The following is a 25,521-nucleotide window of genomic DNA, read 5'->3' on the forward strand; positions in this document are numbered from 1 at the left end:
AGCACTGGATGAGCCGAAAACTGCAAACTGTGGGGGAGGTCCAGACCACAGAAAGCTGTGAAGCAGGGTTAGACTGCAGTTCAGGTAGCACTGCCACTTGTACCATATGGCCTGGCAGAGTCTATGTTACTGGAGGTTCTAGATATGATACAGAATGGATGAAAAACTCCAAATGGAGACTTAAGTTTAGATTCCTAGAGTTCTGGATCAAGGCCATGCCAAAGGCAGTGTAAAATTGTATACCTTTCTGAAAAGAGTGTTACTAGACCTTGGTAGAAATACAGTATCATGAGATGGGTTCTGTTCTACTCTCTGACCCATATGGAAAGGAAGACCCAGCAGCAATTTATTGTGAGATGGAAGTGCTACATCCAGGATCCAGCCCAGGTAACCTGCACAGCAGATACCCCTCCCTGACTCCATATCACCCAGCACAATTGCACCAGCATCTTTCCCTCAGCTAACACCTGTGTGACCAGCTGAGAAGGAAAAACTCTGCTTCTTAAAAATTGAAATAACCTGATGCATATAAATGCTTAACACAGAAGCAGGCAAATAATAACAGTTCTATAAATGCTACCCATTCATTGTTGTTCATTCGTTTCAGCCTGTAGGATTGGATCTCTCCTCCCACTTTTGAAATAACTTGTTTTCTTTTTACATTTTCCCCTCAGTTAATTGTGTTTAGTTTCTTCTTCATACTGTGTCTGAACACCCTGATTAGGGCAGAAAGTCTGTACATTGCTTTTGTGGCTGATGAGATGCTAGGACTGAACAAAGACGTTGTCCTGGGCCATGGTCTAGACTGGTGTCACCCATTACTCAGAAGACTCATGCATTCCTCCATCCCTCTCATACTTTACTGACATGGCTTAGAGTTGGTCGAACTTTATATTCATGGAGAAGTTTCCTTTTCTCCTTTAGGTTATTTCTCTTTAAAAAGTGAAAGCATCTGTTAGTATTATAATTAGTATTATATTTCCTTTTCAAAGCCAGAAAAATCAAATTTTTGCATGAAAAAATGTTACCTTTATATTCCAATTTGATTTTCTTGTTCTTATCTTACAAAAACTGGCTTTTAATGAGGTTTTACTTCCCACTGAGAGCCTACAGCCTGTCCTGGGTTCCTGTTGTGGTTTGTTCAGCATTGATTGGCCCACCAAGGCTTTGAGAAAACTCTTGAATTGGGTGATTGTTGATCCCAATGGAGGATAGTTTGCTGAGATTTCCAGCTTTACCACTGAGTTAGAGATGCTGACACTGAACAGCACTTTGCACTATGTACATGGTAACTTTTTCAGATTATTTGGAGTTATGGGGATGAGAGATGCTTCAGCTACACTCACAGGGAGCTTCAGAATTCATATTAACCCAGTCCCTCAACAACGTCTTCAGTTCATGTGCATGTGGAGCTGTGGGCTCAAGTACATTTTCTATTTGCACATCTCCAAAGAAGCTCGATGGGTATGCTGTCTTCATTGACAATAACATCAGAAATTACCCCAGAAATTGGAAAGACTGGAAGGCTGGGGGGACTCTGTCCTTAGGGGAAAAAACAAAACAAACAAACAAGAAAAAGCATTTGAACACATAGCGGCTGCACATGTCACAGATCATATTTCTTAGAACAGAATTGTGCATGTATGTCAGCCTTTGAAATCCAAGCTGCATGGTCTTCAAGAGTGTGATCATCCCTTGTAAACTGTTAGAGATGCTTTTTCTTTTGTATTACAAAGCCTGCCCTGGTACCTTAGATAAGACTATTTTCATTGCCATCGATGTTTTAGGAATTGGACAGTTTTGATATGTTCATTGCTCGTTTTCCCCAGGACACAACTGTCCAGTGCTTTAAAATGAACAAAAAACAATTTCTCTGACTCTATTCTTTAACTCTTACCCCTACACATTACTGTGAACACTGCAGCAACCCTCAAACACTCCCTAGTTTATGTCTGGAAGTCGTTTTGTAAAGAGGAGGAGGATGGGGCGACTGGCTGTGTACTCAAGAGTAAGAACGGGGACCATGGGCCCTTTTACTGCCACTTTTTATTGATGTTATCTGTGTGATACTGCATATTTCTACAGCTTCATGGGGATGGGGGACACTGCTGCTCTCTAAATAAGGAGAGAGACCTCTTGATGCCTGTGCCATCCGGCTCTCCATTCAGAGCATCAGCTCAGCGATCCTGCCATGAGAACTATGTCATGCTCCCCACTATGTCAAAATCTCTCTCACCTCTGGGTTTCTTGCCTTTGCCCAGAACACTCTTCCTCCTCCCCTTTATTGTTTCATTCTGAATAATTCTTCTTGCCTCAGCTCCAAAGTTGTTTCTTCCAGAAGTTTTCCTAGTTACCCCTGGATGTGTTATCTGTACTTCCCTCTCAGGACTTTTATCTCTACTATAAATGTCTGCTTAATTGCTTCCATTTCTGGATGATGAAATTTTTGAAGGCAGAACACAGTGTTACATATCTTTGTATTTTCTGTGCTTAACACAAGTGCTCAGGAGGTAGTAAATCCACGCAATGCACCTGTGTTGAATGAATAAATTAAGCGCTTCTTGCTCCTGTTTATTGTCATTTCTGATTGCACAATTTTTATTTTGCCAACAGAAAAAGAGATTTCAGAACTCCAATGAGGACACTGACAAAACCCTTCAGACATAAATTAATGAGATAGGGTGAATTGTGATTGTGGTTAACTCTTGATTAACTAGACTAATGAATTACACAGGAGAGATTATAGTGGGAAGAGCAGCATTTGTGGTCCAAAGACTTGCAATCAACATTTGGATGTACCACTCACTGAGAATTCAGATGCGCAATGCATCCTTTATAGCTTCAGCCGTCTTATTTATGAAGTGGTGGTATTAATCATAGCTATCACCCAGGATTACAGTTGAGGTCAAATGGGAAAATTGAAAGTACTATTTAAATGGTGATTATCTTTCCTATTGACATGATAGGGATTGGTATTTGAGTCTGACATTTGGTCTTCTGGAATGGTGAGTGGGGTAGTGGTGTGTAAGAAGATGCCAGTATTACTATTTTCATAGAAGTAGTACTAGTGGAAGCAGCAGCTGTAGCAGCCATAGTAGTGGTATTTGAGTTCCTTCTACAAGCCAGGCACTGTCATAGTAAACTTTTTGTATGTATGAGATTTTCTAATCTTCAAAAAATTACAGGGGTCACTATTATTACTCTCATTTTGTAAATTAGAAAACTGTGGATCAGAAAAGGAAATACGATGCGTAACTTCACACAACTGATAAATTTTTGATGAAATCGAAACCCAGAGCACAATGACTCCAAACCTTATCCTATTATCCAACTTACTATGACTGCTTCTTAAGTATTTACTTTAGAGGAACTGAGGCAGCTTGCTTGACACAATAATAATATTCCTGTTAATAATACCGATTTATTTGAGCTAATTTATTCAAACAGGAATAAGACAACATTCTGGATAATTCCAAAACTTTCAGAATATCATAGAACCTTAGGACTAGATGGCGTTTTCAGGGTTACTCCACCCATCCATCTTTCTTTTCTACTTGATCCTGGGAAAAACTTAAGGTCTTAGCTATTTTTGGATAATAGTTTTTATTTGAGTGGACTAATATTGCTTTCTTTTGACTGCAGCTTTTTCTGATGCCCTTCCTCCATGATTTTTTTTGACATCCACTTTGTGAGCCATTAATTCTCCCCTACTATTTTTTCTTCAGAAACTTATTTCAGTTGAAGTTCTTTTATTTGTGATACTTTTTTTTTTAACATATAATCCACCTTCCAACTCTGAGTATATGAATTTCTCAAGGCCATTCAGTTAACTGAACTTATAGCTGGGAATAGAACCTTTTCTTCTTTAAGATCCTAGCATGAAATTGATGACATAATGCTTCTTGAATTTACCTTCTTTAATATTGCCATTTTAATTTTAATCCTGGGCAATTTACCTTCTTTACTAATATTCAGATCAAGGATTATGACAGATTTTCACTGATTAAAAAAAAGCCTCAGTAATTCAAACACACACACACACACACACACACACACACAAAGCCAGTGTCTATATGGGACCTTGGACATGTGTATGGGTTTTCATAACCTGCACTCTAACCTGCCAAAAATGGACCTAGACCTTGACACTGTCTCATGAGCTGCTCAGACAAGGAATCCACTGTTGCAAGTGCCTGAGGTTTCAGCAACTTCTCTTTTGTTGAGCATGACAAGAAAAACACATCCATGGGTACTTCCGGTAACTTTCTACCATGGTGATATATTTGTCCTGCAGAGACTTACTGCAGTACTTGACCAAAGTCTGTCAGCTCTGTTGCAGCATATTATATGTCCTTATTGTGGATTTTAATAAGATTTTTTAAAAATAGGGTATTAAGCCATCTGAAAACCCTTATGTTTGAAGCCTCATTTTAAACTTCACTTTGTCTGGTGTGGGATTTTGCTGAGACCAAATTTTTCTTTATCTATCTTCAGCAGATCTGTTATATTTTCCTGATTAATTGTAATAGCTTTATTTCATGATTCAGTACATTTATAATAACATTTCACATTCATGATCATGCATCACTCAAGTGAGAAGGGGCTGCTTTCTTTTTCTAGTTTGTAGCTTACCAATTTAACATAGTAAATAACCTGACATTCTTTCACCTTAAGATGTATCTGGATGAGAAGTTGGATTCACAAAGTTCTTGGTCCTCATTTCTACTGAGATATAAGTAGGAAGAATACATTAATACATCAAATATTAGGATTCTTTGTGGGGTAAAACTTATTTTTCTGATTGGTAATATATTTATATAAAATCTTTTAAAAATAACACTAACAACATTTAATATAATCTCTTATGAACACCCATGAAATTTTAAATTGTGGCAAATCACAGATATTTAATTATTTGTTGAATTTGGCTTATGTTTTTTCTGTGTATATTTTTCTGTAAACATTAATGAAATGTTGTGTTTGGAAAGACTAGAGAAAATGAAGATGGGTATAAGGTAATTAAATTGAATTCTGTACAAAATACCAAAATGAATGGTCTAAACAATTGTACTGAGTCTTAGGATACACTGACTTATGCAAGTTCCCAAATCTGATGACATGGGCTTTAGTAGGCCTCTAAGATCCCTAAAATTTCATATGTACATACATTTTCTCCTAATAAGTTTATAGATTGATCAGATTTTCAATGGTATATATGACCAAAGATCATAAGTATCACTAACAAAATAGTTTATTCATCAGTAAAATGGAAGGAATTTGATTTTATTTTCTCTAAAGCATATTCTAACTTTAGATTTCTGATCTTTCACCCTGTGTACATCTTTTTTGCAGTTTCTTTAAAATATAAACCATGGATGGGTAAATGATACTCATGAGGTCATGCAGGTAGATGAATCCAGAGTGGGAAAAAGAAATTGCCCAAACACCCCTCCTCAGTTTTGCATGTACTGGATTTCATGGTGTATGAAGATCATTTCTTTCTAAGGAGATCTGTCATCTTAAACCACGGAGATACTGGGGTAAGGGTTTAGAACACACATCCATGAAATCAAGTAGTCTACAAGAGTTCAGCTGGAACTGTAAATTGACTAAGGAAAAGGGGTGGTGTTTGCTTGTCAACGAAGTAAAGTTTTAGGACCAATGTTGTTGGACCAGGAAGTGAGGTGAGGAATTTAATTAATTAATTAATTAATTTCTTTATTTATCTATTTATTATTGATTTTTAATTGAATTATAATTGATTTACAAAGCTGTGTTAATTTCTGCTGTACAGCAAAGTGCTTTATTTATACATTGTTTGTGTGTGTATATATATATACACACACACACAAACACACATTCAATATCCTATGATAAACCACGAGGGAAGAGAATATAAAAAAAGCTGCAGAGTCATGTACCACAGTGTTCATAGCAGCTTTTTTAATATTCTTTTCCCTCGTGGTTTATCATAGGATATTGAATATAGTTCTCTGTGAGAAATCGGGAATTTTACAACCATAGAAATTAGAAAGGGTTATAGAATACATCACAGCACAGTTCTCTAGAAGAAACGGTATGGTTTGATATACCGTTCTCTCATGTGGGCTGTGTTAAGTGGCGTGGAGAATCTGCTACATTTAGTGGACACATCAGCTGGGTCAAGGGTTCCTGTTTCTGTGATTTTCTCTACTGTCCGATTTCTTACATACACAGGATACTGCTTCTAAAATAGCAAATTCAGAAACCCTTTAAGAAATTAAGGCTGCTGGAATGAATTGGATGACATAGAAATAATTTTTTGAAGAGAATAAGTGAGGACATTTGGGGCTGTTAGCAGTGAGGTCAGTGCAGCTGGCACCAGCCACACCAAATGGGGAGAAAACAGATCACATTTTACCAGTCAAGAGCACAAAATATTATTCCTTCAGTATGAGACTAAATCCTGATCGCTCCTTACCCATGGTAAGACTTGGCATATACGTGAATGGTGTGGTCTCTTCTCCACTGAGATGTGTCTCTGCCATGGAACAAAAACTACATTATAAAGCAAGGGCCATTCTCAGCATGAGCACATGGAATATTGGGATTTAAGGCCTCTGAATGTCTTCTTCAGATTTCTGCCAACAGAGATTGAATAATTACACTAAGATCGTTAAGCGAGAGGCAGATAGGCATGGAACATTGAAAGCAGAAGGCTAAATTTCAAGGTCTTGGCTCTACCATTCAGGGCTACATAGTTAAGTGAGAGTTTCTTCACATGACAAATAAGCCACCCCAAATAGCAACTATTGGGGTGTGTCCAAGATTTAATGAGATGGTGAGTACCGCAGAACTTCATAAACGTTTTACGAGTATTTAATCTCATTTATTCAAAAGTGAACAATCCGTCCTTGGGATTTGCAAGGTGCAGAGACTATTTAGAGGGAAAATTTGCTTTAAGTAATCAGATTGATGCTCAAATGGGACACAGTGTACTGTCTTCCTTGGCCATCCACCCGAAGGAATAACTGGGAGCAGTCAAGGCACCAGCTCCCAGTGTGAGTCCCGTCAGAAAACTGCCAGGGCCTGACTCTTGCCCCATGCAAGGATTCTTTCACTAGTGTTCCCGTTATAGCTCCTCTGGGTCAAGGGGCTGAGAGCAGGCAGCGGGAAGTCATGATTTTTGCGATGCTCCAGGATCTCCCAGAGTCTGGCTGTGGAGAAACCATCCATCCTCATGATTTACTGTCTTGTGTGAAGGAGGCCATTTAACTTATTTAGGGGGAAAAAAATCCCTAATGTCCAAATAATGAGGCTTTCTCTCTTCCCATTTCTGAGCAGCCGGATGTGGTAAATTGTACTTCCTGGAGGCAGTATGGCTGGTTTTCTGGCTGATTCCACCACTGGTTCCTCTCGTGAACTTTATTAAGTCACTAGGCTTCTCTATTTTCAAAAGTACAAAATATTGTGAAAAAATTTCCTGATATTGGTAATATTTGGGGCAGAAATCCACCATTCTCCATTTTTCCACTTATGAGACCTGATTTGATACCATCTCAAAAGTTTTATTAAATGAGAATCACAAGAGTTAACTTTACAGAAAGAAAGAATTCTTGCCTTGGGGATAACGTGATGGAAATGAAAGATCATGAACTTTAGAAACAGAGAAACCAGGGTTTAAATCCAGCTCCTTGCTGGATTATTTACATGCTAGGTTATCTTGAAAGTTAATTCATTAAGCTCTATGTTTCTCTGTTTCTGAGACAATAAGGGTATCAGCTTCATTATCTTTATGTTGGACATCTCTCTCTTTACAATGCTACAGTGACCTGGAAAAGAGGGTTCAGTTCAGCATTAACTGTGTAGAAACACAAATCTCTTGATTCAGTTTCATAGTGTGTTCTTGGGATTTTTTTTTGAAATGAACAAAACTTAAGAAATGTATGGTACATATGGATTTTTAAGGAAAACTTACAACATTTATGTATTTATGTGAAGATGGGAGCTTTTTCCTTGTGAAGTCTAATTTCTCTTTGGATTTAAACAAATACCAAATGAATTAAGTATATATGTGAGCAAGTTTCCAATGGGACAGATAAAAAGGTGATTAGCAGTGGAGATCTGCTTTTTTTTTTTTTTTATCTTCTGAGCAATGTGAACTTGGGCCAAACATATAGTGACATTGGGCCTCAATTCCCTTCCTCATAAATTGATTCCAAGATGTCATTTCCAAATCTTTGTTTTGGATGATAAATTTACCTCTTCGAGAGGGTACAGATTGGATGCTAAATCCCATCTGGCAGCATGCGTTCTTGACCATTGGTGCAGCCCCACTTCTTTTCTCACTGAAATACACACCTGCTAGTGGTCACCTCCTCAGGCCGCTGCTAAATGGATCACTGAAGGCGCATTATGCTCTTACCACTGGTTGCCTCCTCTTCAAGAGGGTGCTTATTTGTGGTTTTCTCTTAGTTGAAAACAATCATTTGGAAACTTGTGCAATCCTCATGATAGGAGCATTGAACAACAAAAACAACAACAAACTCGTCTGTCACTTGGAACATCAGAATAAAGCTAACCTATAGCATGAGCAATTCTCTAGAGTACTGGCTCAAAAATGGCAAGAGCTATTAAAGGGATTTTTTAAGGCACAGACAGTTTTATCTTTTCACAGTACTTGTTGTGGTGGAAAATGGGTCACTTTCCTCTAAGAGAGAAGAGGTGGGGGTATGGGTGTTGCAGTGAGTAGAGAAATCTGTACTGTTCCAGGCAAAGTTGAAGTTCACCATTGTGATGGATCATGGTAACCATGCGTTCTACTACCAGCTTGCTTCCTCATGCCACCACGTGGAGAGAACCCTTCTCGGGCGGGAGAGGACAGGCCACCACGCAAAGAGGTGCTGAGTGACTTATAGCCAAGAAACAAAGATGGGTGTGTAGCTAAATAAATAGACGAAAAGACAGCAAGAGAGAGCCAGTCCTGGTGTCATCATTTGAGGACTTTTATCACACTGGGACTGAACTCTGAAGAAAAAGCTAGTTAGAATTGAATTTCTGTCTCTTCAGACAAAAAAAAAAAATAGAGTCCTAAAACAACTACTCATTATAGTGACCCATTTCTTAGAGTAGTAGTCAACATGTAAATATATTCATCCCTTTTACTGACCAAGATAGTCTTAAAGATCCATTGGCTTGAGTCAATTCTAGACAGTTTTCTTCTGGACCATAGGCTCTGACCTCCCTTTTCTTAGAGCATTTATTTTAGAAAACTTGTAATTGTAAAGGCTTTCTGTGCCCCTTTGAGAAGTAAATATTTTATAACCCAGAAATGTGTTTTTCTAGGACCTGGGAGCTCTGTCTTTGAAATGTAATTATCCGGGAAGATAGCAACCCTATCTCCCAGTGACTGAGGAGGTAGGAACCTAACTTGGATATGCATCAATTAGCGAACACAACCGGCCTGAACACATGGACCAGACTCCCTGCTAATGTCCTCTAGGACTTTTCCACTAGCTTAACCCAGCACTTAAAAACCCTCCTGCTTTTTGTTTCAGTGGAGAAAAGTTCAGTCTCCCTTTCCTCTCGCAGTACTTTCAAATAAAATGCTTCTTGGCTGTCTGACTGGTGGGGTACAGGTTTTCTTTTGCAATACTCCATGACCTTTGTAGTCCAAAGAGACAACAGTGTGAAGAGTCCAAAGACTTGGATTTTTGCCTAACTGCTTAGAATCTATCATGAAACAATTCAGTTAAATTCAACCTACCTCTTATTTCCTCATCCATAAATTGAGAGCCTCAAAGATACTTGAAGAGATTACACAGGGTGAAGGATGTAGACAGCAATGTAATTCTTAAGTAAGTACATCTTTAAAAAAGAGAAAAAAAGGATTTGCAGATATAACTATAAAATAAAAATGATTCTACATCTCAAATTTTAAATAAACAAATGAACAAACTTTAAATAAACAAATGATGAGGTAATTATCCAGAATATACAACAGACTACTGTAAGTCAATACAACTTAAAAAAAAAAAGTAGTGATAAAGGATATGTGCAGTCAGTTTATGGAAATAGAAATGAGCAATGAACATGTGAAAAATTCTTAGATTCATTAGGAAGCAGGGTAATTGTAGTAAAAACAGCAGCCCTTGTGTACAGTGGCCTGGCATCCTATGTATGTTTAACTTAATGCTGACTTTAGAACTTGGCATAAAGAACTTCCCCTTCTACCCACTCACCCTCCAGCGTCACTTCAAAGATCTTGAGATCAATGTAAAAATATTGATACATGGATAATAACCATTATTGTTAAAACAAAAGAAGTTACCAACCTTGAAAACAAAGAAGAGTTAGTGTACTTTTCAAAAAACATTGGACAGGGAGGTATCAAAGAACAAAACTTAGATATAAAACTTAAAAAAATTTGAGCACTTCTAAGTGTCAGAACTTTGCTAGATGCTTTCACATATTATCTCAGTGATAAATCTATTGGTAGGTCCTTCACATAAAGCAGAATGGTATGACTCTTATAGCTAAACATGAACATTTTCTTAAAATTCCCCATCCATCTCCCTGTCATACTAGGTATTTGATACTTATCTTAAAAACAGAATAATTTGAGTTCTTAGACATTGGTGTGTTAAATTGTTTGGGCTGTTATAACCAAACACCATAGACTGGGTGGCTTATAAGCAACAGAAATTTATGCCCCGTGGTTCTAGAAGCTGGGAAGTCCAAGATCAAGGTTCCAGCAGGTTTGGTATTTGCTGACAACCTGCTTCCTTCTTCACAGGCAGCTGTCTTGTCACTGTTTCCTCACATGTCAGAGGGGCAATCAAGGGAGCTCCCTGGGGCCACTTTTATAAAGGTGTAAATCTCATTAATGAGAGCTACACCCTCATGACCTAATGTTTCACCTTTAAATACCATCACATTGGGGTTAGGTTTCAACATACAAAGTTTGAAGGATACAAACATTCAGTCTGTACTAAAGCATCCAAACTTTCCTTCTGTTTTGTATTCTTCCCTCTGTCTGGCTCAATGGTTCTTATACCTCAGGGTACATAAGACTTATCATCAATTGACTATCCCCAAAAAACATATAACATATTTTATGGCTTTCTGAGTTTAACGATATACAATGTATGTTAAAAACTGACGTTAAAAGCTAATCTCACTTAAAATGGAACCCTATTCTTTGTCGTTTGACAGGTTAGCAAATCTTAAAAAATAATAATGAGGACATGAGCTTTCATGTACACTACTGCTGGTGTTGAACCACAGTTTTAGGGCATTTTGCTAATATATATCTACATGTTAAATGTATACAACCTTCAAACTGATAATTCTGCTTCTATCAGTTTGAGACTCAGAAATGTTTGCAATACATGCAGCAAGATGTATGTACAAGATGTTCAAGACAACAATGGTGCAATAAGAAGCTACAATGTGGGCATGATGCTTAAACCCCTTACACATCTCTATACTTCGCTTTGAATGAAATCATAATTTCTGAATTTGATTTACAAGGCCCTGAACCATCAGCCTTTTTCATCTCTCTCCAGCCTTATGTTATTCTTCTAACCCCTGGGCTCACCATACTCCATCCCATGGCCTTTTTCTAGTACCTTAGGCAGAATGCTTAAGTAAAATCACATCCAAACAGCTTAATACTACAGAGCAATTAACAAGTTTGATCTAGATCTTTATGTTCAATACAGAAAGATCTCCACAGTAATATATATATATATGTGTGTGTGTGTGTATATATATATATTAATATAATATATACATGCTATTTCATTGGTGTGTGTACACTTATAAGCAAAACTCTCCACATCTGAACTCTATGATGTAGTTTTGTGGGCATACTCATTTTTTCAGATGGAATATAAAAAGATAGATGAAATGAATCAAAATACCCTCCCCACCCCCCAAAGATTTCCTCAGTTCTTCTCAAATAAAAAGGTTATTTGAGGTTATTATTATGCAGGTTATTTCTTTCTGCATTGCTTCTGGAAAAACACCATGATTGTCTCTAAATTTCATCCTAAATATTTTTAAATTATTCATAAGAATTACAAGCATTTAGAAAGTGTTCATTTTGGCAGGCACAGTGCTAAGTCCTGTACATGCAACATTTTATTTCATTTTCCCTACAGAGACAGTAATGTTATTATCACCATTGTGTGGTGAGGGGCACAAAGGTGAAGTAACTTTTCAAAAGCCATGTAACTTGTAAGTGGCAAAAAACAGACTTCACATTCTGTTGGGATGGTCAGAGTGCCCACTTCATTCTCAAAGGTGTCCTGGTTTGGGGGATAAAATATATAGTCATCCTAACAATGAAGAGAATACAAACTTCGAGGATTTGAAATGAAGAGGAAATAATGCAGCACTCTGTAGAGATTGCTAGAACCTACTAAGGTGTGGAAACTGGCTGTGGTGCCTTATAGCTCTGTGGCTGTCAACAGGTTCCTTGAACTCTTACACAAAGACATCGTAAGGTGAGCTTTCTCTTTCATTGCCTGTGGGAATGTCAAGAAGAAATAACAGATGACTAAGACTATACATCTGCCTGACATGGTCCATGTCTAAACTTTCCTGGTAGATCTGGAGACAAGCTTTGGGGGATTTTGAATCATAAGTAACATAAGTAAATTGGGGCCTGAGAAAAGATTATTTGTTGAACACTTCTGATTAAAGGTTAAAAAAAAACTGTCTAAAAAAGGGAGAAAATGTAATAAACTTCTTTATGAAATCATTTTAACTCTATTAGCCCATGACTAGTAGAATCAACATTCAATTCACTTTCTTCTAATAATTGGCATGAATGTGCTTTGATTCATCCACATTTTCTGGCATAGTTCTTTCTGAGATGCTGTCTGGAACCTGGATGGAATTGGATACTGTGTGAGTGTAAGAGCAAAGCTAAGTGGTCCATACAGGGATCACATTCAGAACACAGGCTTTATAAGCATCTTATTTTTCCCAGCAGGGAAAATAATGTGACTCACAGACTGATAAATGTCACAAATAAGAGAGCTTCCAGGCAAAAAGCTTCTAGCAGTGTTATAAAATTTCCTAAAAATGTCACCACTTGACTCTTTTTATCCTCACAGCTGGCCCTGGGTACAGGCATTTTCCAAGCTGTTTGGATAAAGGGACTCCTTGTGTTTGATGGTAAATTGCTAAATATATAATTATTAGTTTTGTCTGTGGGAGAGGCAAGCTAGGACTCACTTTGGTCTGGTGAACTGATGAGTGGATTTACAGTTAATGATGGTGTCGAGACCATACTTACCATTTTTGCTTTCTAGCCTCCAAACTTCCCCCACACACCAGCTACCTGTGCAGGTGATTGGCATCCTGAGCTGCTCAGTGACCTCCCTCTAGAGTTCTGCCTTCTCCCACTGCCAGGTGGGGAATAGAGGGAGCCCAACCACCACTTGGTCTTGCGCCCATCTGTTTGATGATGGCTTGCAGGAGTTGACTGTTCTTCTCTTCATAAGTGACCTACTGGCAGGGGGCTAAATAAGAAAGTGGATAATTGTTAAGCATAGGAAAGTCACAAAGGAAAAGGCTAATTTCCATTTTAGAAAAGAACTGACTGACTTCTTAGTTCAGCCCAGGGGAATGGGAAAAATATAAGATTTGCACCCCCCAGGTAGAGTCCGGCTCAAATTCTATCTCTTTAACATACTAGCTGTGTGATCTTAGACAGTTTGTTTAACCTGCTTGAACCTCACTTTTCTTTTCATTAGAAATGAGGATTATAATAATCCAGAAGTGTTGTTAGGAGGATTTTCTATTTCTGTTATCGGATAAAGACTGAGCTGTGGCTTCAGCTAATATGTGTGAGTGATGAGAAGCCAAGAGCTGGAATATTTGGTTTTGCTCCACTCAGCATTTGGCACGACCTTTGGTTTTCTTAAAAACCTTCTGTATTCTGATGATTCACCTAATCACTGGGACTATTCTCTTTTTTCATAAGGTCACAGATTTTACCCATTTATGTTTACAAAATATTTATAGCAGCAGCAGGAGAGGCTTAATTGTGTATCTTCACACTTAAGTTGAGGTTTGGTAAACAAAAATTCTATCTGAAAATGCATCCTTGCAAATAATAGTATTTTGTAGAGCGAGGCTTTTTTTTATAGTTTAAAACATTTCAAAAGAATTCCTTATTACTCCAACTCTATCATTTATAATTTGCAATTTATGACCTTCAGAGCACACAGTGTTTATTACCTATTTGATCCTTATCTAATAGGATTATTATTTCTAATTTTCAGATGAGGAAAAGTAAGTTTAGAGAGGTTGTAACTCACCAACCACAGAGTTCGCAATAGGATGTGTGTCTACTGATTTCCAGCTTTATATTCAACTTTCCATACTGAGCTCTACTAATGACACTACATCTTATGCTTTGGTGGTAATAAGGTTGGTAATAACAATGAGATGGCTTCAAAGTTCTTCATCCCCAACATTTTCCTGGTATTTTCAAAATAACAACAACAACAAAATAAACATTTCTCTTCACCTTTTAATATAAATGAGGGATCATATGTTACATTTCCTCATCTAAAACAAATCAATATTCTCTAAGTGTTCTCCTTGTCATTCCATGTAGTATTTTTAGGTATATTTTCTTTAAACACATTTATAAGAAGTAGTATGTCACTAAATCAACTCTAATTGCCTACTAGCATAATCCAATAACCTCATTTCACTCGTATTGTTAGAGGAATTAATTGACCTGCACAGCCACCAGCTAAATATATGGCTGTATGCAAACAGTGAATCCAATTTCCTCTCCAAACATATCTCTGCAGGAGGAGAACAGACAGGATACTGGATGCAGACTTAAAATGTCATTTAAGTCCTGTTATCTACTCTCATTAGATAGACAATTAAGAAAATACCACTAATTTATTTAAATATAAATTATTGTGTATATATGATACAAATGTTAGATATTTGAATAATACATAATACAATATATATGAATTATATATGCATATTTGTACATGTACATGTAAATTTATGTATGTGTATACAGGTATATATGTATGTATTGTTACTTTTCTTTCTTTCTTTCTTTCTTTCTTTTTTCCCAACCATGCCACACACACAGCTTGCGAAATCTTATTTCCCTGACCAGGGCTTGAACCAGGGCCCCGGCAGTGAAAGCACCAAGTCCTAACCACTGGACACTGAACTGTCAGGGAATTACCTAGTGACTTTTCTGTTGTAACATGTCAAGAAATAGGAGCATGATAAGATGTATAACACAAGTGAGTTTAGCCCAAATCAGCAGAATGGACTTCACTTGCTCCTGAGCCCATCGTGCCTCATACACGTTATCCCAAAGAACTTAATTAGTCTAAGAATGAAGGGAGATTTGTGCTTGTCTAATTTGTTGGAGATGTGTGTGTATAATATATATATATATATATATATATGTATAAATTATGTAGTTTTTCCTGTGGGTACATTAACATATATCTCTAAAGTATAAGGTAATATATTCAGATATCAATGCCTTAAAATTGGTGTGACTCAGAAAAGTGGTTACTTGGTATATTAAACTTGAGTCTGCTTATTTCTGGTCCCATCCCATGACTCACTGGTCTTAGATCTTGGGAAAGTCATGAAATGTCTGTAAACTTCACATTTTTGTTTGTGGAAGGCTAACAGTTTTGCTTACTTATCTGATAGACAAATCATGCAAGGTTCAAATGAGAACCTGCTTTTAAACTGCAAAGTATTACACATAAAAAAGAAACCATTTTGAGGTTAAATTAAATAAAAAGAATATAATGAGTATAAAAGAATATGTTAATTTACTTCACTGGAAAAACTGTTTTCCATCATTCTGGAACATTGCACCCTAACAATAAATATGCTAATAATAAATCTTCATGAAGAGTTCATTAAACAAGGTACATTCTGTGGAACATTTTTCTGTAACGTTTTGTTAATCAGATTCTAGTTCCTGTGCCTTTTAAATATGCCTCAAAAATTTGTCTTTCCACCGATTCAAATTGGTTGTCACTTTAATCCAAATTAGTGAGCTAGTATTCTAATCACTTCAGTGCCTGACTTGACAAGCTTCAGATCTGGAAACTTATGTTGAAATACAAACTCCTCTGCCTTCTAGAAACAATAAAAAGTACTCCTTCTGTAAGTTTTGTGAATTTCCTCTTTCTCTAAGTAAAAAGTTAAAGAGCTGAAATAATGGTCTTTTCACTTCATGCTGATTTACAGCAACTTATGGGGGGAAAATCCCTGCCACTTATACTTGATACATTGTGTCTGCACTTGCAATTTGGTCATATATACACACACACACACACACACACACACACATACACATATATATGGCGCATATATATCAGTGAGTCTAACTAAAGATTAGGGTATCCTGGCACACTCAACTAGTCAATTTCTGTGGAGCTAGCTATTCAGTGTTCTTCACATAAGTAATGCTAAATCCCATCTTTCCGAGATCTATTCCCAAATGTGTTTACGGAGAGTGCATCAAGCACTGTGGCTCAACCTGCAGGTAATAGAAGGGAGGTTATTGTTAGTTAATAGTACTGAACATCATAATTATTATGAAGGTTTTAAGAATTTTAAAATCTAGTTAATAAAAAGTTTACAACAATGTGTGATCAAAGGAGGTAATGTGTGAATCAAGCCATCAGTGCCTTGGAAGTGGACAGAAGAGAGAATTTAGTGAGGAATATTGTACTGGCGAAGGCTTATTATACAAGGAGACATAAATTGAGCCTTGGTGGTTAGTAGGATTTTAAACAAGATAAAATGTAAAAGAACCATTCAGGTTGGAATTTAGGGGTAGACATGTTGATGGCTTTGGCTAATTATGTATATTTTGCTTATCTTTTTTTTAATACTTTGTTTTGTAGAAAGTTAAATCCAGATCTGTGATTAGTGCAGGACCTTACCTTGCTCATGTAGTTGTTCAGATTAACCCTCAGATCACCTTCTTCTGGGTCATGTATTTCTCTTTGTCCAGGAAGACAACCCACCAGGCTTCACCCCATCTGTATGGTTCCTGAAGGTATGACATTTTGATAGAATGTTGTCCTGCTGGCCAAGTTCAATTATCTGACCCAAGCTGGGGCTCTGGGTCCCTTTCCTAGGATTTTTGGACATGGCACCAGGAATACCATTATGAGCATTTTTTTCCCTCTGGGACAAAATCTACAAGGCATAAAGCTTGGGGGCTCTTGGCCATGGTGTTTTTGGCCATGTGGAGAAAGCTACTCTACAGTAGGAGGGAAGAATGAGGCTAACACAGGAAAGGGAAAAGAGCATCCTGACGATTCTCTTATTTCTGGAAGCCAGCCACAAAATGGTTCTCAGGTCCTGTTGTTCTTTTAGTCACTTCCCTTTCTGATTAAATAAGTTCAAGTTTCTGTTTGTTACCTCCATTTTCAACCAAAAATGCCCTAATTTACATCTTGTGAATTAGTAACTGTGCAACAAACTTAAAACATCCAGAGCCTGGTCTAGTCTATATAGTGCCATATAGTAACATTGTTTGAATTAGAGAAAGTCACTCCCTCTGGCCAGATGCAGCCTCATGGGGGCTGTGTTGGTGAGGGCACCACAGACTAGATTCCAGCCCTTGCCAGCCTCAAAGCCAGGTGCACAGCCATATGCAGCAGCCCTCAGTGGCCCGAGACCCTTAGCCTGGGTCGTAAGCCCCACTGTGGTTGTAGTTTCCCTCAGTTTCCCGAACATCATATTCTTTACTGTGACTTTGTCAATACAGACAGCACCTTTGGATGGTCACAAAGAAAATCTGTCAGTGAGGTCCTCCATAATAACCCACAAATAGGGAGCTTTGGGTGAGGGCAATGGATAGTGTTTTACTGAGTAGGCTGAAGGGGAGCAAGGGCTTACTTACCTTTGGTCTTGCTATTTAAACCTTATGAATAGAAAAAGTATAAGTTGATTCCTGGCTCATTAATACTTTTTTATATTTATACTATGCTTGGGCATCAAATAATGTTCTCAGGGAAAATGCTAATTGGTATGTACAAATTATATTACCAAAGTTAATGAAGCTGTATGCAAAGAGAATGTTCACATCGGTTAAAGCTCTGGTTTTGCTTTACGACCTGCAACATCCTAACTCTACAGATAGAGGGTGCACTTCCCTAAGCCAGGTCTGGGTTTCTGGAGACACCACATCAGGCAGCTGCAACTCTCAGAGAAAGTTGACCAGAAATTCTCCAAAACAAAGAGCTGATTTCCTCTGAGTCTTAAGGAGTTGGCCTTTTCTCCATGTGTCAAGAATCTTAAGCATAAATATATAACCATCTTTGTACAAAGTTCTTTAAAGAATGATACAATTTAGGTTGTTCCTTCAGAGAAGGAAGATTGCATTTAACCATTCAAAGTTAACTCAGGACTGAGGGTTTTTCTGCACAAAGGATTTTTAGTGCTAAAACCAGAAAAGCTCCAGACAAACCAGAAGCAGTTGGTCACCCTACCTATGGAAAGGTTTCCTGGCACGCTGAAGATAGAACTAAGATGGGGAGAATGAGCTTACTTTAGATCTGAACATTTCCCAGGCCATAAATTTTTTATAGACCTATTGCTCAAATTCAAAGTTACAGGCAAAAGTACATAGGAAGTGAGCAGCTTGTAACTTAGGCTATTAATCAAAGAAGCCACGCTTAAGAGCAAAACAGGGGGGACCTGCCTCAGGTCATGTAATCTCTTTACATCCTACATCCTCATTATCTCTTTCCAAATAAAGACAAGACATAAGAAGCATTTATTATAATATTCAGAGTAGAGTCTGGGTTCTAAAATCAACAACTTCCTGGGTGCACATCTTGGCTGGGTAGTTTTCTTGCAGTCTAACTTTGGTCAAGTTACTTAATCTTCCTGTACTTTGATTTTCTCATCTTTGGAATGAAGTTAATAATAGTAGTTATTTTACAGGATTTTGATGAGGCTAATAAGCTAGGATATCTAAAAACTAGGCAAATATTTAATATTAATTAGCTATTTCTTTGATGTCACTCCCAGCAAAAATGTGCCAGTGCCTTCTATTTGCCTTTCAAATTTCTTAGGGAAATGTTTAAGACTTAATCTGGCATCAGACTTCCCTTTTCCCAAACTCAGTTCCTATCTTCCTCCCAGCCCCATCTTCTCCCCGATCCTGACTGTAGACATGCAGAACTCCCCATTCTCTCAAAGCCTCATAATGTTTTTCACTCTCCTGGGGCGGACTTGTTCTGCTCCCTCTATGGGTATCTTCCTTCTCTACACTTCAGGCATCAAGATAAGACCTTGTAGAGGCCAGGGATTAGAGTCTTCAGAATTGAAGAAGCCTGGATTTTAATCACGGCCCTGTACTCATTTACTGGTGATCTTGGGAAATATGTTTACATTAATTTTATGTGCCTTGGGGTTTTTTTAATCTGTAAGATGGGCTTAATAACTCAGGATTAAATAAGATAATATACTCAAGTGCTTACACAGTCACTGGTACATATTAACAGCCCAGGTAAGTAAAACTTATTACCCAGCAAATATCATCTTCTGTGTGAAGCCTCTCTCTCACCTCAGGACACAGCTGGTCACCCTTTTCTCTAAGCTTTCCTACCATTTTGTATATTCCATTAAAATAGCATTTATTAAATTGTATACTAATTACATGCTAATTACACGATCATAGTTCTGTTTCTTCAGTGGATTAGAAGTAACATGATTCAAGGAAATGTGTCCTATTACTTTTTGTTGGCCTAATACATAGCACAGTTATTAAAGAGAAAATGTGCTTAATGTGTTCAATGAAAGGATAAACAAAGAAAGTGAATACACTCTAAATCATTAAAGTAATGATAATTATAATAATTAGTGTGCTAGATTTATAAGTCAATTTAGCTAAGTTTGACCTGTGTTTCCCAGAATTCTCTCCTCTATATAGGTCTTATACACAGGACTACAAGAGACATTATATATTAGATCTCAAAGGCAAAGAGAACCAGCAGCTGTAGTTTTTGTGTACACTCAGCAGGCTGGGAGAAATGCATAGGTGCTTTTGCATCTCATCCTTGTTGTCTGTGATGTTTCATCTCACGTGGTTAAACCCAAAACTTGTCCAGCTGCTGTTGCATCTCTACCTTCAACTTTTAAATTCCTGGACCAGGTATAAATTTAGCTTTGTGATGAACGGCACAGCCTTCTCCAGTAACCCAGTGTCATAGAACGTGGAAGCTTAGAGACAATGAGAGACTGACATAGGTTCTAGTTGCCCTGGGGTACCAAGTTCAGCCTTGCAGGTTCCTATTAGTCCTTGTTTACCCCTTCAAGTTGTGCCTGCCCCTGTAGACTTCAGTTTCTAACATCTGACACAAAAATAACCACCTCATAAAGACTGTTTAACTGGTTCCCACCACCCCTTAATGTCAAATTCCAATCATAAATTTTATGTGTGTGTGTGTATTTCATGACTTCTAGTGGTTCTACTTCTGTGTTCTAATCTTGACATGATATAACTAGTAATCAATGGCAAGGTAGGCTAAGGGCTTAATGCTTAGACTCTCAGTTATATAGGATTTCATAAAAAGTAGAAAACTGTATATCAAAACATTAGAGAATGATTCCTGAAGGAAGGAGATTTGGAACAGGGCCTTGGAACATGGGAAAGCAGAAGGTATAGAAAAGAGTCAATGAATGGCACAATGCAACAGGGGTGCAACAGTGTTTCAGTAATCCTTGTTTTTTGTGGTTACCAAATTTTTTTTCCTGAGGTATAGTTAATGTACAATATTATATGAAATATAAGTTATAGGTGTACAACATAGTGATTCACAATTTTTAAAGGTTATACTCCATTTATAGTTATTAGAAAATATTGGCTATATTTCCCCATGCTGTAAAATATATCCTTGTAACTTATTTATTTTATACATAATAGTTTGTATCTCTTAGTCTCCAACCACATCTTGTGCCTCCCCCTTCCTCCTCCTACTGGAAACTGTAAGTTTGTTCTCTATATCTGTGAGTCTGATTCTTTTTTGTTACATTCACTATGTTTTATTTTTTAGATCCCACATATAAGTGATATACAGTACTTGTCTTTCTCTGTCTTACTTATTTCACTTAGTATAATGCCTTCCAAGTATATCCTTCTTACTAATTTCACTTAGTGTAATACCTTCCAAGTACATCCTTGCTGTTGTCAATCACAAAATTTCATTCTTTTTTGTGACTGAGTAGTATTCCCTTGTGTATATGTATATATATACAACATTTTCTTTATCAATTCATCTGTCAGTGGACACTTAGGTTGCTTCCATATCTTAGCAATTGTAAATATGCTGCTATAAACACTGAGGTGCATGTATCTCTTCAAAGTAGGTGTTTGCATTTTTTTTCTGGATATACACCCAGGAGTGGAATTGTTGGATCAGGTCTTATGTTAGTTGTATTTTTAGTTTTTTGAGAAACCTTCATATTGTTTTCCATAGTGGCTGCACCAACTTACATTCCCACCAACAGAGTATGAGAGTTCCCTTTTCTCCACATTCATATCAACATTGGATATTTGTGTCCTTTTTGATGATAGCCATTCCGACAGGTGTGAGGTGATATTGCATTGTGGTTTTAATCTGAGTTTCTCTGATGATTAATGGTGTTGAGCATCTTTTCATGTGCCCATTGGCCATCTGTATGTCTTCTTTGGAGAAATGTTTATTCAGATCTTCTGTCCGGTTTTAATTCTTTTTTTTTTTTGATGTTGAGTTGTATGAGCTGTTTATATATTTTGGATATTAACCCCTTATCAGTCATATCATTTGCAAATAGTTTATCCCATTCAGCAGGTTGTCTTTTACTTCTGTTGATGGTTTACTTTGCTGTGCAAAAGCTTTTAAGTTTAATTATGCCTCATTTGTTTATGTTTGCTGTTATTTCCTTTGCTTTAGGAAATAGATCCAAAAATATTGTTATGCTATATGTCAAAGAGTGTTCCACCTATATTTTCTTCTAAGAGTTTTATGATTACAAGTCTTATATTGATGTCTTTAATTCATTTTGAGTTTATTTTTGTATATGGTGTGAGGGAATGTTCTAATTTCATTCTTTTACCTGTAGCTTTCCAGTTTTCTCAGCACCACTTATTTTTTGTTTGAATTTTATTTTATTTGCCAGAACCACTTATAAAAGAGACTGTCTTTTCTCCATTGTATAGTCTTGTATTCTTTGTCATAGATTAATTGACCATAAGTGCATGGGTTTATTTCTGGGCTTTCTATCCTTTTTGGTGATCTGTGTGGTTTTGTGCCAGTACCATACTCTTTTGATTACTGTAGCTTTATAGTATAGACTGAAGTCAGGGAGTGTGATTCCTCCAGCTCTGTTTTTCATTCTAAGGATATTTTTAGGCTATTTGGGGTCTTCTGTGTTTTCATACAAATTTTATAATTTGTTCTATGAAAAATTTCCTTGTTATTTTGATAGGGATTGCACTGAATCTGTAGATTGCCTTGGTTAGTATGGTAATTTAAATGATATTCTTCCAACCCATGAACATGGTATATCTTTCCATTTGTTTGTGTTGTCTTCAATTTCTTTCATCAGTATCTTATAGTTTTCTGAGTATGGGTCCTTTACCTCCTTAGGTAGGTTTATTCCTAGGTATTTTATTCTTTTTGAGGTAAATGACATTGTTCCCTTAATTTCTGTTTCTGATATTTGGTTGTTAGTGGATAGAAATGCAACAGATTTCTGCATACTAATTTTGTATCCTGCAACTTTACTAAATTCATTGATGAGGTTTAGTAGGTTTCAGGTGGTGTCTTTAGGATTTTCTTTTTTTTTTTTTTTTTTTTTTTTTTTTTTTTTTTATAGTGTTTATTTTTACTTGTTGACAGTTTGCTTTATCTATTTATTTATTTTTGGCTGTGTTGGGTCTTCGTTTCTGTGCGAGGGCTTTCTCTAGTTGTGGAGAGCGGGGGCCACTCTTCATCGCGGTGCGCGGGCCTCTCACTATCGCGGCCTCTCTTGTTGCGGAGCACAGGCTCCAGACGCGCAGGCTCAGTAATTTTGGCTCACGGGCCCAGTTGCTCCGCGGCATGTGGGATCTTCCCAGACCGGGGCACGAACCCGTGTCCCCTGCATCGGCAGGCAGACTCTCAACCACTGCGCCACCAGGGAAGCCCAGGATTTTCTATGTATAGTATCATATTATCTGCAAACAGTGACAATTTTACTTCTTTCTTTCCGATTTGGGTGTATTTTCTTTTTCTTCTCTGATTGCTGTGGATAAGACTTCGAATATTCTGTTGAATAAAAATGATGAGAGCGGGTATCCTTGTCTTGTTCCTGATCTTAGAGGATATGCTTTTAGCTTTTCACCTTTGAGTATGATGTTAGCTGTGTGCTTGCCATATAAAGCCTTTATTATGTTGAGATATGTTCCCTCTATGCCCACATTTTGAAGATTTTTAAAGTAATTCTTAAGAATTCTAATTGTTTTTGGGTAAATTGTTTCCCTAAAAAAGGTGTTAATATCTAACTCACAATAGTTCAGAATGTGACTTTGTTTGAAAATAGGATCTTTTCAGACTTAATGAATTAAAATGGTATCATACTAGAGCATGGTAAGCCCCTGATCCAATATAATTGATATCCTTATGAGATGGCTATGTGAAGGCAGAGACAGAAACAGGACAAAAGAAGAACACCATGCTATGATGAAGACAGAGATTGGATTTATGAAGCTATAAGCCAGGGGATGCTGAAGTTTGCCAGTATACCACCAGAACTTAGGAAGTGCAAGGAAGGATTTCTCTGTAGTTTCAGAGTGGGCATGGCCCTGCCAACACCTTGATTTTGAAGTTCTAGCCTTCAAGACTGTGAGATAATGAATTTCTGTTGTTATAAATTACCCAGATTGTGGCACCTTGTTACAGCAGCCCCTGGAAAAACCAGTACATTAATAGAGAGGATGTTCTTAATTATTTAAGGAGTAAGACAGGGTGGGAGGTCATGGATATATCCAAACCATAGGGCAAAATTGATAAAACTGTTGTACAAAATGGGTTAAGTATAAATGTATTTAGTTAAGATTGCATCAAATACTTGGTATGCACTCTTCTGTTTCTGAGCAGCCTTCTGTGTGCTTCCTTGCCAATCTACCTTACTGGATGTTCCAAATGGCCAAACACAGTACCAGACTGCATTAGTTAGTGCAGCCCAGCAACAGCAGCAAAGACATCAAATTGGAAAATGGCACACACACAATACAGGAGTATTTTTGCTTACCTGATAGTCCAAGGTGTGTGTTTCTGGTCAGCTAATGTCTTTCCTCCCTGTAATGATTCCAGAACCTTCCATCATGTGATTTTCCTATCCTTTGTGGTCTAATTTTCATATACATCTAATCAGCAGATGGGGAAATAACATTGAGTTCATCATGGGAGGATTTTTGTTAATCATATCTAAAGTTGGGACACATCATTTCTGCTCTGTTCCTTGTACAGAACTCAGTTGCATGGTCACACTTAATGCAAGGGGGTCTGGGCAATGAAGTTTAGTTTATATCCAGAAAAAAGAAGAAAAAAATGGTTTTGTTGAGCAGCTAGAGCCTCTGCTACTCATGACATCTAGTTTTCATCAGTGATTGCTTTCATTTCATTCTTATAGTCCTTTTTTTCTCTGCTCCAAATGAGCATACAAAGTTGTCATCATCATTCAAGGTCTAGAACCTTACTTTTTATACAATGCAAACAAAACATTAACTGTTATTTTCATGGACATATTTTATCCCAATAGTAAAACCGAGTGCATGAGCTTTTATAGGTATCTGCTGATCTGAGACTGAATTTTGTCATATTTCAAAGAAGAGTTGAAACTAGGAATAGTTTAAATAATATGCAATAAGTTTGTATTTTTTATGAAAATGCAATACCTATTATTAATAGTAGTTGCACTTAACCACTGTTAACAAGTCCCTGAATAACAGTGATTTGACTATAATCCCATTATTTATTAATTTCATGCCTTGTGCTTCACTGGCACCTCATTTTACACATAAATCTTAAACCTGTGAGCATGCACTGTTATTACACTGTTTTAATGGTCCAGTGACCCAAGGATTTGAATTAATTTTTTTAGCTTTATAGATCACTGTTTACTGTAGATAATAATTCATTCCTTTCATACCTTAATGGAGAGGTTTTTTTATGTCATATTGTAATTATGAAATTTCTTGGGTCACACTAGAAAAGCAATCTGCATATTTTTGCCTAACTGAACAGCCATCGAATTGAGGGTCAGGATTTACACACACACACACACACACACACACACATATACATCAATATCATATGGCACAGAGAGATTTTATGGTTGTGTCTGTTGGAAATGAAAAGTACATTTTTTGCATGATTATCTGGCCTGCTTTAATTAATGAGCTTTAATAATTTGTGATTTATAATGACATATGGTATCAGTAACAAGACAAGAAAAAGGAAGCTAATAATT

The sequence above is a fragment of the Hyperoodon ampullatus genome (genome assembly GCF_949752795.1).
Source record: "Hyperoodon ampullatus genome assembly, chromosome: 1".
NCBI lineage: Eukaryota > Metazoa > Chordata > Mammalia > Artiodactyla > Ziphiidae > Hyperoodon > Hyperoodon ampullatus.